The sequence below is a fragment of the Rhipicephalus microplus genome, chromosome 2 (assembly GCF_043290135.1).
Source record: "Rhipicephalus microplus isolate Deutch F79 chromosome 2, USDA_Rmic, whole genome shotgun sequence".
Taxonomy (NCBI): Eukaryota; Metazoa; Arthropoda; class Arachnida; order Ixodida; family Ixodidae; genus Rhipicephalus; species Rhipicephalus microplus.
Window position 1 is genome coordinate 44,272,994 of NC_134701.1, and position 14,362 is coordinate 44,287,355.

General features: G+C 46.8%; 1 long non-coding RNA gene across 1 annotated transcript; it reads left to right on the forward strand.

The window, feature by feature from the left end:
- The first annotated feature begins 1,970 nt into the window (after positions 1–1,970).
- On the forward strand, positions 1,971–14,362 carry LOC142784773 (uncharacterized). Its single transcript, XR_012888748.1, has 2 exons — positions 1,971–2,319; positions 14,102–14,362. It is a non-coding gene; the product is annotated as an uncharacterized LOC142784773 (long non-coding RNA).

Below are 14,362 nucleotides of genomic sequence, written 5' to 3' on the forward strand. Positions count from 1 at the left end.
CTGCTCACATGACTCACGCGGAAAATTTCCTCTCTGAGGTTCCGTCGACCCACCGACAAGGTCACTGGAGAGTTCACCGCATTGAACAAGACCAAGCTCCTGCGGAAGCTTCCGCGCTTGCGATCGCGTGAAGGCCATGTACGCTAAGTTGGGGAAGAATGAGTTACCCTGCTCTTTGAGAAGCTGCTCTGAGTTGTTAATGAAAAGATAAGGAAAACGATCGGGAAGCGCGGCAGACACAGCCGCTTTGGTGCGAAGCTTACCGAACGGGCCTTCAATGACAACCGTAGCGATTGGTAAGCAATCATTCTGCTCCTCGGCGACTTGCCTGATCCACGCGCATTCTCCTGTAAAGTCATCCAGAGACACCAATGAAAGATGGACAACGTCCATGGTTGCAGCGTAGTCTCGAAGTGCTCGACACGTTTTCCCATTCACACTAATTTTTTCGATATACGGCTCTAACAACCGCATGTTCTTTTCCGATTCTCGGATTGTTGCAAATGCAAACTTTTGCTTACAGTTTATCGCAATGTGCCCTTCCTTTTTGCAGTTGTAGCAGATTAGTGGCTTCCGTGATTCAAACGCACGTGTGGTATCAGTGCGTTGTTTAGGAACCTCACTCGATTTCTCCGCTTCCGTTTGCCCTTTCCCTACATTGTCCTTCGTATGAGACGGGTCCTTCTTGAAATTACGGTGCGGAGCGGATTTCCGTAGATCAGGTTTCTTTGAGAAGCCCTTTTTCCTTTCATTCTTTTCGACGCGCACTGCCCTGCTATGCAACTTTCGGCGAGTATAATACTCCTCAGCTAACTCTGCTGCCTTGTTAAGCTGTACTTCACCAAGTTTGTCCTGTAGCCAAAGTTTGACATCCTCCTCGATGCAGCGGTAGAATTGCTCCAATGCAACGCGTTCCACTACTTTATCGCGGTCGTCATAAACACCTTCACACTTGAGCCATTCAATTAAATCAGCTTTAAGACGAAACTCGAAGTCAACGTGTGACTCATTCCCCTTTTTAGCATGCCGGAATCTTTGCCTGAAAGCCTCGGGTGACAACTTATAACGTCTCTAGAGCACTTCCTTAACCTCGTCATAGCTCTCAAACGCTTCCCTCGACAAGCAAGTTATCGCGTCGGACACTTCGCCAGGAAGAAGAGCTAACAGGTTCTGCGCCCAAAGAGACCGCTCCAAAGCATTTCGCTCACAGACGTGTTCAAACTTGACGAGATACTTCGCCATGTCCTCGCCTACTACGAACGGTGGCAATTGGTCCCGAATTCTATAACCGCTGACCTGAATCGTCGGAGAAGCTACGCTAGGCGCCTGCGAACACTGTAGGATTGCCAATTCTATTCGTTTCAACTCGAGGCGCTCCTGTCTCTCGGCCTCTTCGCGCTCGCGACGTTCGCGCCTTTCAACTTCACGTTCGCGAACTTCTCGCCTTTCAGCGTCTTCACGTTCGCGAGCTTCTCGCCTTTCAGCTTCTTCACGTTCGCGAGCTTCTACTTCTCGCCTTTCAGCCTCCTCGCGGCATGTTTTGATATGCACCCAGGCCTCATCGACTTCCTCAGCCGACACTCCTTCATTCCTAATGATCTCAAGGATCGCTTGCTTTCGTTTCGCACGGCCCAAAGTAATGCTGAGTTCCTCACAAATTTCGATGAGTTCCTTGACTTTAAGGTTCTCCATCGTTCACACTAGCCTCTTGCTGTTTGCCCCTGTTAAGAATCTACTTTTTTTGGCAGCAAAGGTTGCGGCAGCGGACAAGCAACTAATTTCGTCCTTGCACTTCGTACCGGTTGCAATTCACGCCTACGACCATCGACGGACTGTTCGCTTCAAGTGGCATCGACTGAAGTGACGTCAGCTATCCTGTTCACGTCACAACTCGCGCCTGCTGCTATCAACACTCTGGTGAAGTGAAGCGACGCCTATCAGAGTGACTTCATCAGCCGGACTGCCTACAAAAGCGGTTGTCCTGTGCGCCAGCCCGTCATTTGGCAGCAAGGGTTGCGGCAGCGGACAAGCAACTAATTTCGTCCTTGCACTTCGTACAGGTTGCAATTCACGCCTACGGCCATCGACGGACTGTTCGCTTCAAGTGGCATCGACTGAAGTAACGTCAGCTACCCTGTTCACGTCACAACTCGCGCCTGCTGCTATCAACACTCTGGTGAAGTAAAGCGACGCCTATCGGAGTGACTTCATCAGCCGGACTGCCTACAAAAGCGGTTGTCCTGTGCGCCAGCCCGTCATTTGGCAGCAAGGGTTGCGGCAGCGGACAAGCAACTAATTTCGTCCTTGCACTTCGTACAGGTTTGTCACATAAACTTTTGCATCTACTAATCCTTCTTAGTCACTGCCCTGTTGCCATCAGTGTCTCGTGCTTTTTTTTCAATATGCCGTCGTGTGCTGAGCTAGCGAAAGATATAGCAACACTACTTGCTGAATTAGCATCAATGCAAGAAAGTCTGAGCATGTTTAATGGACTGTATGAATCCGTGAAAGTTCAGAATGAAACCATCTTGAAGGAAAATAAGTTTCTGAAAGAAGAAAACGCGAAGCTGTCTCAACGTCTTTCGTCACTCGAGCAGTATTCACGCCTCAATAACGTAGAAATCAAAGGTGTTCCCGTCACGGAAGGTGAAAATTGCCTGGCTGTAATACAAGCTATTGGTAAAAAAATTGGTTGTCCTGTTGTACCTTCTGACATTGACATCGCTCATCGTGTCCCCGCGAAAAAAGACAAGAACATCATCGCGCGTTTCTGCTCGAGATCGAAGCGAACGGAATTCATTAGTAAAGCTAGGAAAGCTAAACTCACCACTTCTGCAATTGGTCTTTCGCGAAGCAGTGACTCACCTTTTTTTGTGAATGATCATCTCACGCCAGAGAACAAGTGTCTTTTCGCGCAAGCTCTCGCATTGAAGAAGGCTAAAGGGTGGCGATTCCTCTGGACCGAAAATTGTGTGATTAAGGCCAGAAAGACTGAAAATAGTCGTGTTTATCGTATTTCTAACGCAAACGACCTGGCCATATTTACATAATCAGTGCGCCTGCACATCCTTTTTTGTGTGTTTCTACCATGAACAGAGGCATGTTCTCGTGTGACAACACGAAAGCATTGCTCCATGATAAACCACCTCAATTTTCATTCCTTCATTGCAATATTCGCAGTCTTCGTAAGCATCACGATGATCTGATCAACTTTCTTTCTATACTTGACCATAACTTTTCAATCATCTGTTTGTCGGAAACATGGCTGACACAGGTAGATGGCAATCTATTTGATCTGCCAGGGTACATCAGTGAACATAGTTACCGTGGAAATCAGAGAAGTGGCGGATCTGCTATCTTTGTGAATTCATCGATTGCGTACACCCGTCGTCTCGATCTTTCATTCCGAAATTTATTGTGCGAGTCTGTATGGTTAGAGTTCGACCGGAATGTCTTGCCACTCAATAACAGGCCTACAATCCTGGCATACATTTATCGTTCTCCGTCATCATCTTATTCGGACTTCTGTTCACAGCTAGAAGAAATACTTAATCTCTTAACCAATGAAAATAAGAACATCATCATTTGTGGTGACATCAATATAAACATACTTCCTCCTAGCTGTCAATCATGCTCTGATTATATCAACTGCTTATTTAGCTATGGTTTCTCTTCCTTAATTGATGTTCCAACTAGGTGTGACACTGCCGGTTCATGCACGTTAATAGACCACATATTTTCATCATCAACCTCTGATTACACCACCGGAGTGATTGATTATTCCATTACAGATCATTATCCCCTGTTCTTCGTTCTTGGTACCGGAAAACGTGCACAGCACCGTCAATATACGAAAAATTCCTTCAATGAAGCTTTATTTGCACTAAAAGTGCATGACACATGCTGGAATAACGTTTTTCGATAAGATTGTCCTGAGAAGGCATATTCGATTTTTCTATCAACAATAACGAATTACATTAACGATTGCACAACCCATGTAACCCATAAGCACACATTCTCGTCTCCTAGGAATCCATGGATTACAGATGCGCTGCTGCGCTCAATAATAAAGAAAAATAATCTTCACAAAAAGGTGAAATTGCAGCCTTTCAACGCATCTTTGCGAGCTAGATTTAAAATTTATAGCAACATTCTTTCTAGCGTCCTCAAACGTGCAAAACGGGAATATTATGAACGGCGAATAATTGAAAATGGAACAAATACTCGGCGTAACTGGGAGCTAATTAAAGAATTTCTGAATGTTAGGGAGTCCGATGCCAGCATTAAAAAAATAATTTACAAAGACAAGGAATACTCTACCGAAGCTGATATGTCAAATATTTTTAGCGATCATTTTGCCGCGTGCCAAAATACGCTCTCACTTAGCGTTCCAGCCCATCTTCCACGTAGCCCTCAGTCCTTCTTCCTTCGCCCGGTTTCTTCTTCAGATGTTTTTAACGTAATTTCTTCCCTCAAAGTTACGGGACCAGGCCTGGACTCCATCCGGCCCTCTAGAATAAAACTGGTTGCTGCAGACATATCATTAGTTTTTGCAGATATTGCTAACAAAAGTTTCAGAACCGGTATATTTCCTGAGTTGTTGAAACGTGGTAAAATAATTCCTGTGTACAAAAAAGGCTCTCGTGATAACATTAAAAACTATCACCCCATTTGCATTTCGCCATTTTTTGGCAAAGTCATTGAAAAGCTTATCTACAGTCGTCTGATGCACTATCTAAACAAATTTAATCTTCTTTTCCCACACCAGTTTGTTTTTAGGAATGGTTATTCAACGGAACAAGCATTGCTCAAATTCACGGATAAGATTAAACAATTTATTGACGAAGGGTTCGTTGTAGGAGCCATATTCATTGATCTAACAAAGGCATTTGACACACTAGAACATTCTATTCTTCTGGATAAGCTCGAGTCTTTTGGTATTACTGGTCCAACTCTAAATCTTATTCGTAGCTACTTGTCTAACAGGCCACAAGTCGTATATCTTAATGGTCAATTTTCATCGACTAAATTAATCAACTGCGGTGTTCCCCAAGGTTCTATATTAGGTTCGTTGTTATTTCTACTATTCATAAATGACTTACCGAATACGCTTACGTTTTCTAAGTGTTTGCTATATGCTGACGACACGACCATTTACTCACCACATAAATCGCTCACCGCACTTCAAGACACACTTAATGCAGATCTTAACAACGTGCATTCATGGTGTAGAAATAACAAACTTCAGATTAATCCTACTAAAACAACTTTCGTACGCTTTCATAGCCCACACACTGCGGTTTCTTCCTCCATAACTGTCTTGCTGGATAATTATACTTTACTGGCATCTGACAATGTTAAATTTCTTGGTGTTACTCTCGATAAACATCTTAAATACAATAGTCATGCCAATTCACTTATAAAAAGGGTTTCATTTGGTATCCGCATTATCAGTACAACACGTGCATTTTTTCAACCTCATGTTCTCATCTCACTTTATCATGCTTATAATTATAGCCATTTATCATACTGCTTATCATCATGGGGTAACACATACGCCATTCATCTCAAACCGCTTCAACGTCTTCAAAACCAGGCGATCAAGTTAATGACTTTTAGCCCATTCCGTTGCCATTCTCTACCTATCTATCATCTTCGAATCCTACCCATTCAACACTTGTTTTATCATAGATTGTCGCTCATCACATACCGTCTCATTCATCGCGAAATATCACTTGATAACATTCCTTTCTATATCTTCGTCAACAACAATAATACCAGGTTTTCAGAGCGTAATAACTTCCTTTTACCTAAAATCAGATCAAACTATAGCAGATACACAGCACGCTTCTTTTGTGTTCATCTTCGAATAATATCCCTCTTCATGTTAAGTCGTCTCATTCATTGCAGTCTTTTAAACATAACATGAAAAGCATACTGTTAATTGAGCCCCTTGTTCATTTGTAATAAAACATTTCCATTATTACCTCTACGTTTTCAATTCCTGCTTTTACGTATTCTTGTAGTTTTGTATAATGTTGTTCTGGTAAATTAACTTTTTCGATTTGACTATTTATTGTTCTGTGTTGAACGCACTTTTTATTTTTGTTCGCACTTGTAGCTTTTGCTGCTGTTACTTACCTTTTATGTACCCCATTAATGATAGGAGGTCCCCCTGACAGTTTCTTACTTTGGGACCTCCTGACGCTGTATATATTATGTGAGCTCATTTTTTTGTACTCATGTACTCAGCAATGAACTTGAATAAACTTGAACTTGAACTTGCCGTACCCACTATAAGCCTACTAGCAAGATGCGCAAGCAATTTTTAACACTCCCGTGTTTACACCCTCCGCATTAACTTTGGTTTCAAAGCGCTTCGACTTGGCTTGAAACGATCAAAGCTCACTCTAATGCTTCACACAGCCTTTTCTAAACTACTATAACCTATTCAAAGAAAAGCGGCGCACAAAAAAGACGGAGACAAAGAAGAGAACCACACACAGCGCCACATAGCAGCGCTGTGTGTGGTTCTCTTCTTTGTCTCCGTCTTTTTTGTGCGCCGCTTTTCTTTGAATATGAATACGCACCAACTCGCCCAACTTTCTATTCTGTTACTATAACCTGAGCTAGAGTAGTCTGGTGAACTGAGGGGAAAACATCAGGCACTCACCGCATCGATGCCACTGACGCCGGCCGATCCCGCAGCTGCCAACCACTGTTGCGAAGCGCGCCTCCCACGACGTTACGGAGGGCGCCACGAATCTCACCGCTGCAACCACTGTTTCGAAAGACGGCGACGCCAACACGGTCCCGAAGGCGCCACTGCTTCGAACTCCGCCGGGAAGGTCACCAGCCGTTTGGTAGCGTAGGTTTCTCAGCTCACGACTGCTTCTGCGCAGAGCTGATAGACGAGCGGGCGAGACGACGGTTAATTAAACAAGGTTTATGTACAGCATATATACAGAGGCATTACAAATTCGGCACTGGGGCTGACAGCTTAGAGACACGAAGAGCCGAGCTCTCCTCTCTAACACATAGGTCTGCTCTCAAATGGGTCTGCTCTCAAATAGGTCTGCTGCTCGCGACGCAACGCAGGGCTTCTTTTATATGCACCGGGTGGATTCTTTGAATAACCAAATGTCCATCCAGAAGCGCCGCTGGTCGTGGGGTCAGAATCCTCCAATGGGGTCACCGCTGGGCCGCGTCATTCTTTCTCATCAAATCTGGAGAGGCTGCGCTGCAGGTTGCGGCACCCAAGGACGAGTGACGTCGCCAGGCATTGCGTCAGACCCGCCAGACAGGAAGGCGCCGGTTGCTTGCTCGACGGGCTCGCTGGCTGAAATGAGTCACTGTGCGTGCGCGGCAGAGAGGCACCGCACGTGTTGACGCCGTTGAGTTGTTCGCGTCAGGCGGGCTCGCGGGCTGGCCTTGACACAGATTGCCTTTTTCAGAGGCATGGACGTTCGTTGTGGACTCGCAGGCATAACAGTACACAGGCTGGTTGCGCCATTACCCCTTGACGTGTCATGACCGATCTACTTTTTTATAAAAGAGTGCCGCTCTAAAACGCCTCATTTCAGATGTTATGACTAGTCGATTATGCTCACTGTACAGTCGTGTTATGCCATACCATATTTGATATCGATACCATTAACGAAACGGCAAGGAGAGCTAAATGTCACAGACAGACAGACAGACAGACAGACAGACAGACAGACAGACACAGACAGACAGACAGACAGACAGACACAGACAGACAGACACAGACAGACAGACAGACAGACACAGACAGACAGACAGACAGACAGACAGACAGACAGACAGACACAGACAGACAGACAGACACAGACAGACAGACAGACAGACAGACACAGACAGACAGACAGACACAGACAGACAGACAGACACAGACAGACAGACAGACACAGACAGACAGACACAGACAGACAGACACAGACAGACAGACACAGACAGACAGACACAGACAGACACAGACAGACACAGACAGACAGACACAGACAGACAGACAGACACAGACAGACACAGACAGACAGACACAGACAGACAGACAGACAGACAGACAGACACAGACAGACACAGACAGACACAGACAGACAGACAGACAGACAGACACAGACAGACACAGACAGACACAGACAGACAGACAGACAGACAGACAGACAGACAGACAGACAGACAGACAGACAGACATGCTCAAAGTCAGCGAAGTTGAGTGGGAGGTTGCTTTACCTTGACGATACCGTGACTGCGATCAGCGTCCCATTTCGTTGATGTTGGTGATGTCCTGAGACAGGGGTAGATATGCTCGTCCAAGAGATGCGCGTTATCGTCATTCAGAGTGTGCTGCGTCGCTGATGACTCGGGCTTTAGCATATTTTCAGCTTGTGCTGCGTTAAAGGCGCTCATAATGCTTGAAAACATCGGTGCCGACTGCATAATTCGTAGTGGCGCTCTCCACAACTACTGCAAGAGGAAATGACGCCGGGAGGTTCCCGCCATATGATTGGATAAATTTAACGTTAAATTTGATCGCGGCAATGCATCAAAACAGGGATTACTATTGGATTTGTTTTTTATTAGCATGATTTTCTCTCAAAGCGGCAGAGAATAAAGCTCTCCGACTTTTCCAGCTTGAAAACTGCAAAGCTGGTCAAAAAATGCGCCTAACCCCATGTGCTCGCAGAAACGTGCTGGCGACACTCCGGGTGTCTTATTTGAAGAAACTAAAAGATAAAAATGGCAGCATATCTACGGGGTGAATGATTGAGAGTGGGGCGAAGCATCCGTCCATCCATTTCTTCTTTCTTCCGTCCATCCATGTGTGCGTCTGTGGCCGTCCGTACATCCATTCGCCCTTCCGTGTGTGCATCTGTTCGTGCGTCCACACGTCCATCCGCGCGTCCGTCCTTGCGTTCGTCCATGCATCCTCCCTTGCGTGCGTCCATGCTTCCATCCGTCCGTGCAGCTATCCATGCGTCCGTCCATGCATCTGTTTGTGCGTCCGTTCGTTTATCTAGTCAACACTTCAAGTACCAGCATCTCGCATCTTTTCATCATATCATGATCTTTTCATCATAGTGTCACGGATGAAGCCACACTACCCCCGAGCCACCTGACACTGCTTTTTCACGCGTCTTTGTGCGTGTACGCGACCACTTTAACTTTTAATCGGCATTGGTCATCGGGGTGGTACTTTTTTTTCGAAGGGGGGTAATGCCACAGGCATGGAACGAGGTTTAGCCATGCCAATGCGAGTATGTGACATGGTGTGAAAGAAGAGGACGGTTGGTGTGTGCTCGTGCTCTAACGTTCGGTTCGGCTCGACGTCCAGTGCTGCTCCTGGGAACAGACGTTGTGGTCGTTCTGTGATCACGTGACAATATATGTGTCCGTCTCTGTGACCGTCCGCGCGTCCATCCGCCCGTCCATGCGTGCTTCTGTTCGTGCGTCCACACGTCCATCCGTGCATCCATGCGTCCGTCCCTGCATTCGTCCATGCCTCCGCCCCGGCGTCCGTCCATGCGTCTATCCGTCCGCGCAGCCATTCATGCGTCCGTCCATGCATCTGTTTGTGCGTCCGTTCGTCCATTTAGTCAACACTCCAAGTACCATCATCTCGCATCTTTTCATCACATATTCCGCATATAGAAGCACCGCCATCCTGCGTACATTTCAAAGACTAAACGAGAGGTGGCACACGCACAATTTCTTACGGCTTGCACTTCGTGTCTACTTCCCACCTTTAACCACCTCGAGTTTGGTACATACTAGTTCACTGTATTCAGTGCAGTCTGGCCCAACGCTCGCTAAACCTTTCTAAAACCAAGAAGGTTACGCCCAGCGAGTATAACCTAGCAACCCTTTCTTGTCAAATAGTGCCCAATCTACATGCCAATGGCTGGTAATTGGGAACGAGAGACAGGAGAATTCGGTTTTTCAGTAACACGCACGCTGCGATTTTTTTATTTTTCAACAACGCACAGGAGAAGTCTCCCACCGGCACTACCTTGCATGCAGGTCAAAGCGTAAGATTGGTAACGCACTACGACTACGTTACACTCGGAATACGCGAACACCCTATAGTGTGAGGCCAGACGTGACCAGCGCCTGTCGGCGCAGCCCGGCGGCAACCGGTGCGAAATGCGACATGCTGCATTTTGCACCAACCACGTTACCCAGAATGTACCGCGTCTGCCTAGCTTCGTAACGACGGGACGCCGGGCGTGCTGAAACGCGCATGCGTCAAAGCAACGCAGTGCGACGTGCGCCTGCGAGTATAGGCCAGGCAGATCAGCGCCTGGCGTGGCATCACCGGCATGACGCGACTAAACGAACGCTGGAGCACACGCGCACCGGGTCAAGTCTAAGTGTATTAACGCCTTGAGTGTGGCATGTAGTCATGTTCTTACATGGTAGAATCTCATGATTACGATGTTTGCACCAGTTACATACCTTCATCATCCATTCACGCGACGTAATACAAAATTTGGGCATATGTGAAGGTAGCACAATGGCCGCAAGCGCATCATGAGTGTGGGACGTAGTCATGTTGTTACATGATGCACATGTCATGATCATCATGTTTGAACGTATCATTTACCTATGTCGTCCGTTTGCATCGCGTAATACCGAATTTGATACGTGTGAAGCTAGTGAAATAGCCGCGAGCGCATCATGAGCGTAGCACGTAGTCATGTTGTTACATGACACGTATCACATGATTATTGTGCTTGCACCAGTCACACCCTTTGTCGTCCATTCACGTCCTGTAATACCAACATTGGTGTATGTGAAGCTAGTGAAACGGCTGCTAGGGCATCATGAGTGTGGCTTGTAGTAATGTCTCATGACACGCATTCCATGATTATCATGCTTGCACCAGTCACATACCTTCGTCATCCATTCGCATCACAAAACGCCGAACTTTGTATATGTGATGCTAGCAAGACGGCTGCGAGCGCATCATGAGCGTGGCATGTAGTCATGACTCATGAGTTACATGACATGCATGTCATCATTTCCACGTTAGGTTCTGACGCCTGTGTTCGCAATGCAATCTTTTACTTGCATATCAGCTTTGCAGCATGTCATGTGAATGAGACCACCGCAAGAGCAGCAAGACCATCAAATGTAAATCATGGCATTCATGACATACATATCATAATTTTCGTGTTATGACTGGTCAAATATGCTCGTCACACGGTCATGTTATGCCTTACCGAGTTTGGTATCAATACCATTATCCAAACTGTCAGGAAAGCTAAAAGTCGTAGGCGGCTAGACGGACGGACGGACGGATGGACGGACAGACAGACAGACAGACAGACGCGCTCAAAGTCGCCGAAGATCGCCAAGAAATGCTTCGCACTTAAAAGGGCGTGCATGGGCTTCGTAGCCTTGGCTGTGCTGCCACAAATTGTTGTCGCCAAGTGTAGGCGGTCAAAGGCTGGCACTAGCCTAAAACAGGTGGTCATGCAGGCTCCCTACCGCCGGAGCGCGCAGCCAAGCGCTCCCGTGTTCCTTTCATAAAAATTGACACCGTACACGGATGTACAGGGTTGCTATGCACGATGGCCTGAGCTGAGTTTGCTCTGAGCTCGCTCTGCGGCGGCTATGGCATGAAGACAGCGCAGAGTGCAAGATAGAAGCGTGGATAAAATGGCTGCAGGAAAGTGCGTGGCATTGGAAACATATGTCGTTGGCGACATATGTGGTGGTTATCAAAGAAACACCACATGCGCACACTTCATCACCACCCCTCCGTCATCATTTTAACAGCGCAGCATCGTAAGCGTGATTGTAGCGCTATCTTTTTGCCAACTCAACAGGCGCCTCCCACAGGCGTGTTCGTATTCGCATGTGTTCTTTCCGGCAAGCTCTTTCGTTCCACCTGTAGCATGCATGGAAACTTGCAATCTCGAAGACAGCAAGAATGCACACGCAGCACTCTAGTGCTACTCGTATCGCCTCTATCAAATGTTGCAGATAAATATAAGGACAGGTGGTCACCAGGAGCACTCGCAACATGGCGACAACGCAGCTTTGATTGGATATGTCGGTAGCGCGGTGACATTGAATGCGAGACATCATGGCCGCGTGGTGATGCCACTTTTACTTCTACGAGCGTGTGTGCATAGCCTGCGCGATCAAGCTGAAAGATTAATTGTGCTGCTCCACGTGAAACTGCTTCTCGGCAAAAGCAAACGTGGTGGGCGTACCCAATCTTTGCCGTGGGCATCTGTCAAGCTGATTGACGCCTGAACCCAGATACAATTTCGTCGATTTTGAGAAGACCCGAGATAAACTTGTAACTGTGATGGTTCCAGTGTGACTATCAAGCGTTTGATGCAGTGAAAGCTAAGTGGCAACTTCTTGCCATATATTATAATTTGGTGAGCTTACACCACTTGTGCAAGGCTGGAGCCATAGGGGAGCTTCTGATTACATAGCTTCTTCCAGCTTTTTAAGTTGGCCGTCTCCGTATACGCGTGCTCGGCTTCCAAATGAAGACCACATCAGCTCCGTCTTATTTTTGAATATACTAATTGGCTGAGGCTTAAAAACCATTACACTGAGCTGCCTGGTCTTCATAGATAAAGCTTCAATTAAAAAACAATTTTCTCGGGCCCAGTTAGCAAGGCCATGCTAAGTATGGAGCTAATAAACGTAATTCTGATTACCATGGCTTTAGCCTGCTCATGATTAACCTCCTCATTCAAGATATCACTGCCGAAACGGTTGCCCATGCTTTCATCTGCGACTTCGTAGCACGATTCGGAGTTCGATCAACCGTGACAACAGATCACGCAACGCTATTCGAGTCTGCCCTATTCGGGAACATCATGTGGTTCCTAGGAATTCAGCGTATACGAACAACGGCCATCGCATCAGCAAAGGTATGGTGGAAATGTTCCATCACCAACTGAACACTAGCCTGACAGCAACTTCAAGTCACAGTTGAGCCGAGGCTCTACCTCTGCTTCTATAGAGAACTGGTTGGCTCTGAAAGCGGACATTGACTGCTGCTTGGCTGAACTCGTATACGGCGCAACAGTTCAACTTCCGGGGTTGTTTGTCACCGACAGTAAAAACGTGAGCGCCCAGGCTAACAGCTAGTATACGCCCTGTGACTGCAGGACATCATGAGCAAGCTGCGCTCTGTTTCTCCACGTCTTCCAGCACCACGGCCTGTCCACGTCCCCAGTGATCCTCCTTTTTGTTCTCACGTGTTCGTGAGGCACGACACAGTACAGCGCCCACTCCAGCATCCTTATGATGGGCTGTTCAAGGTGTTGAAACGAAGAGAAAGCCACATCCCGATCAACAGAGGTGGCCCTCATGACGTGGTTTCACTTGACCACGTAAAACCTGCGCACGTGGACAGCAACTGTGAAGTGCGTGAACCATATCGAGTTCCACAGCCAGCAAGACTTTACCAGCAGACCTGACTGAACCAGCCCAACCATTCACCTAAAGATTCACGCGGAGTGGAGGACGCACAAGACTTCTGGTGTTAATGAACCTATGAACCACAACGTGGTGTTGACCCATTTACTAGGGGAGAGGGAGAGGGATGTTGTAGCGCTGTGAAATGGCGCTTCTGTGCGCGAAGGCCAACAGCGCAAGCACGAGGCATCACGTGTATTTTCTTCCTGCCGTTCGAGGGAAATAAAAGTTCAGTTGCGCAACTTGCTCGCCTGGGTCGGCCAAGCAGTGCAATCTAACAGTTCCTTGTGATCATGTATAAGTTAATTCTGTAGGATCTATGACCACAAACGTAATAACCATCACATACTACAGCGCTTCTCGGCTGGGAATTCTCAGGTGCTATCGGCGAATGTTATACACCAGGGTCGACTTGCTTTATCTGTGATCTATTTCCTAATTCACTCCTAGATTGCCCAATAGACACTGTATGTTTCTTTGGTCATTTACTAATTCTTTGATGTAGTCGATGATGGAGAACTCATGCACTCATGTGGCATAAGCAAAAACCAGTTTCACGCAGAATATTCGCCTTGAATGCCAGAACAGCCAAGATAACAGTGTGTGTTTGGGCGTTCTTCTTTCATTTCAGACGAATGTTGTATGGAGGTTGGTGACAGATGACCTGTTTCTCAAGCTTCCATCCGGCCACAGCAACCTCTTCAATGAAGTCTGGAATTTTCAGGGGACGCTTACAACTTAGCGGGCATTGCATTCAAATTTATTATCCCGTGTGCATAGTGTAGTGAAAAACACTGTTCAATCAATACAAGTCTCTTACCTTTAGATTGGCTTTTCTGTAAGTTGAACTTGCGAAATAAAACATCTTACGTGAAGCGCTTTCACCAGCTTC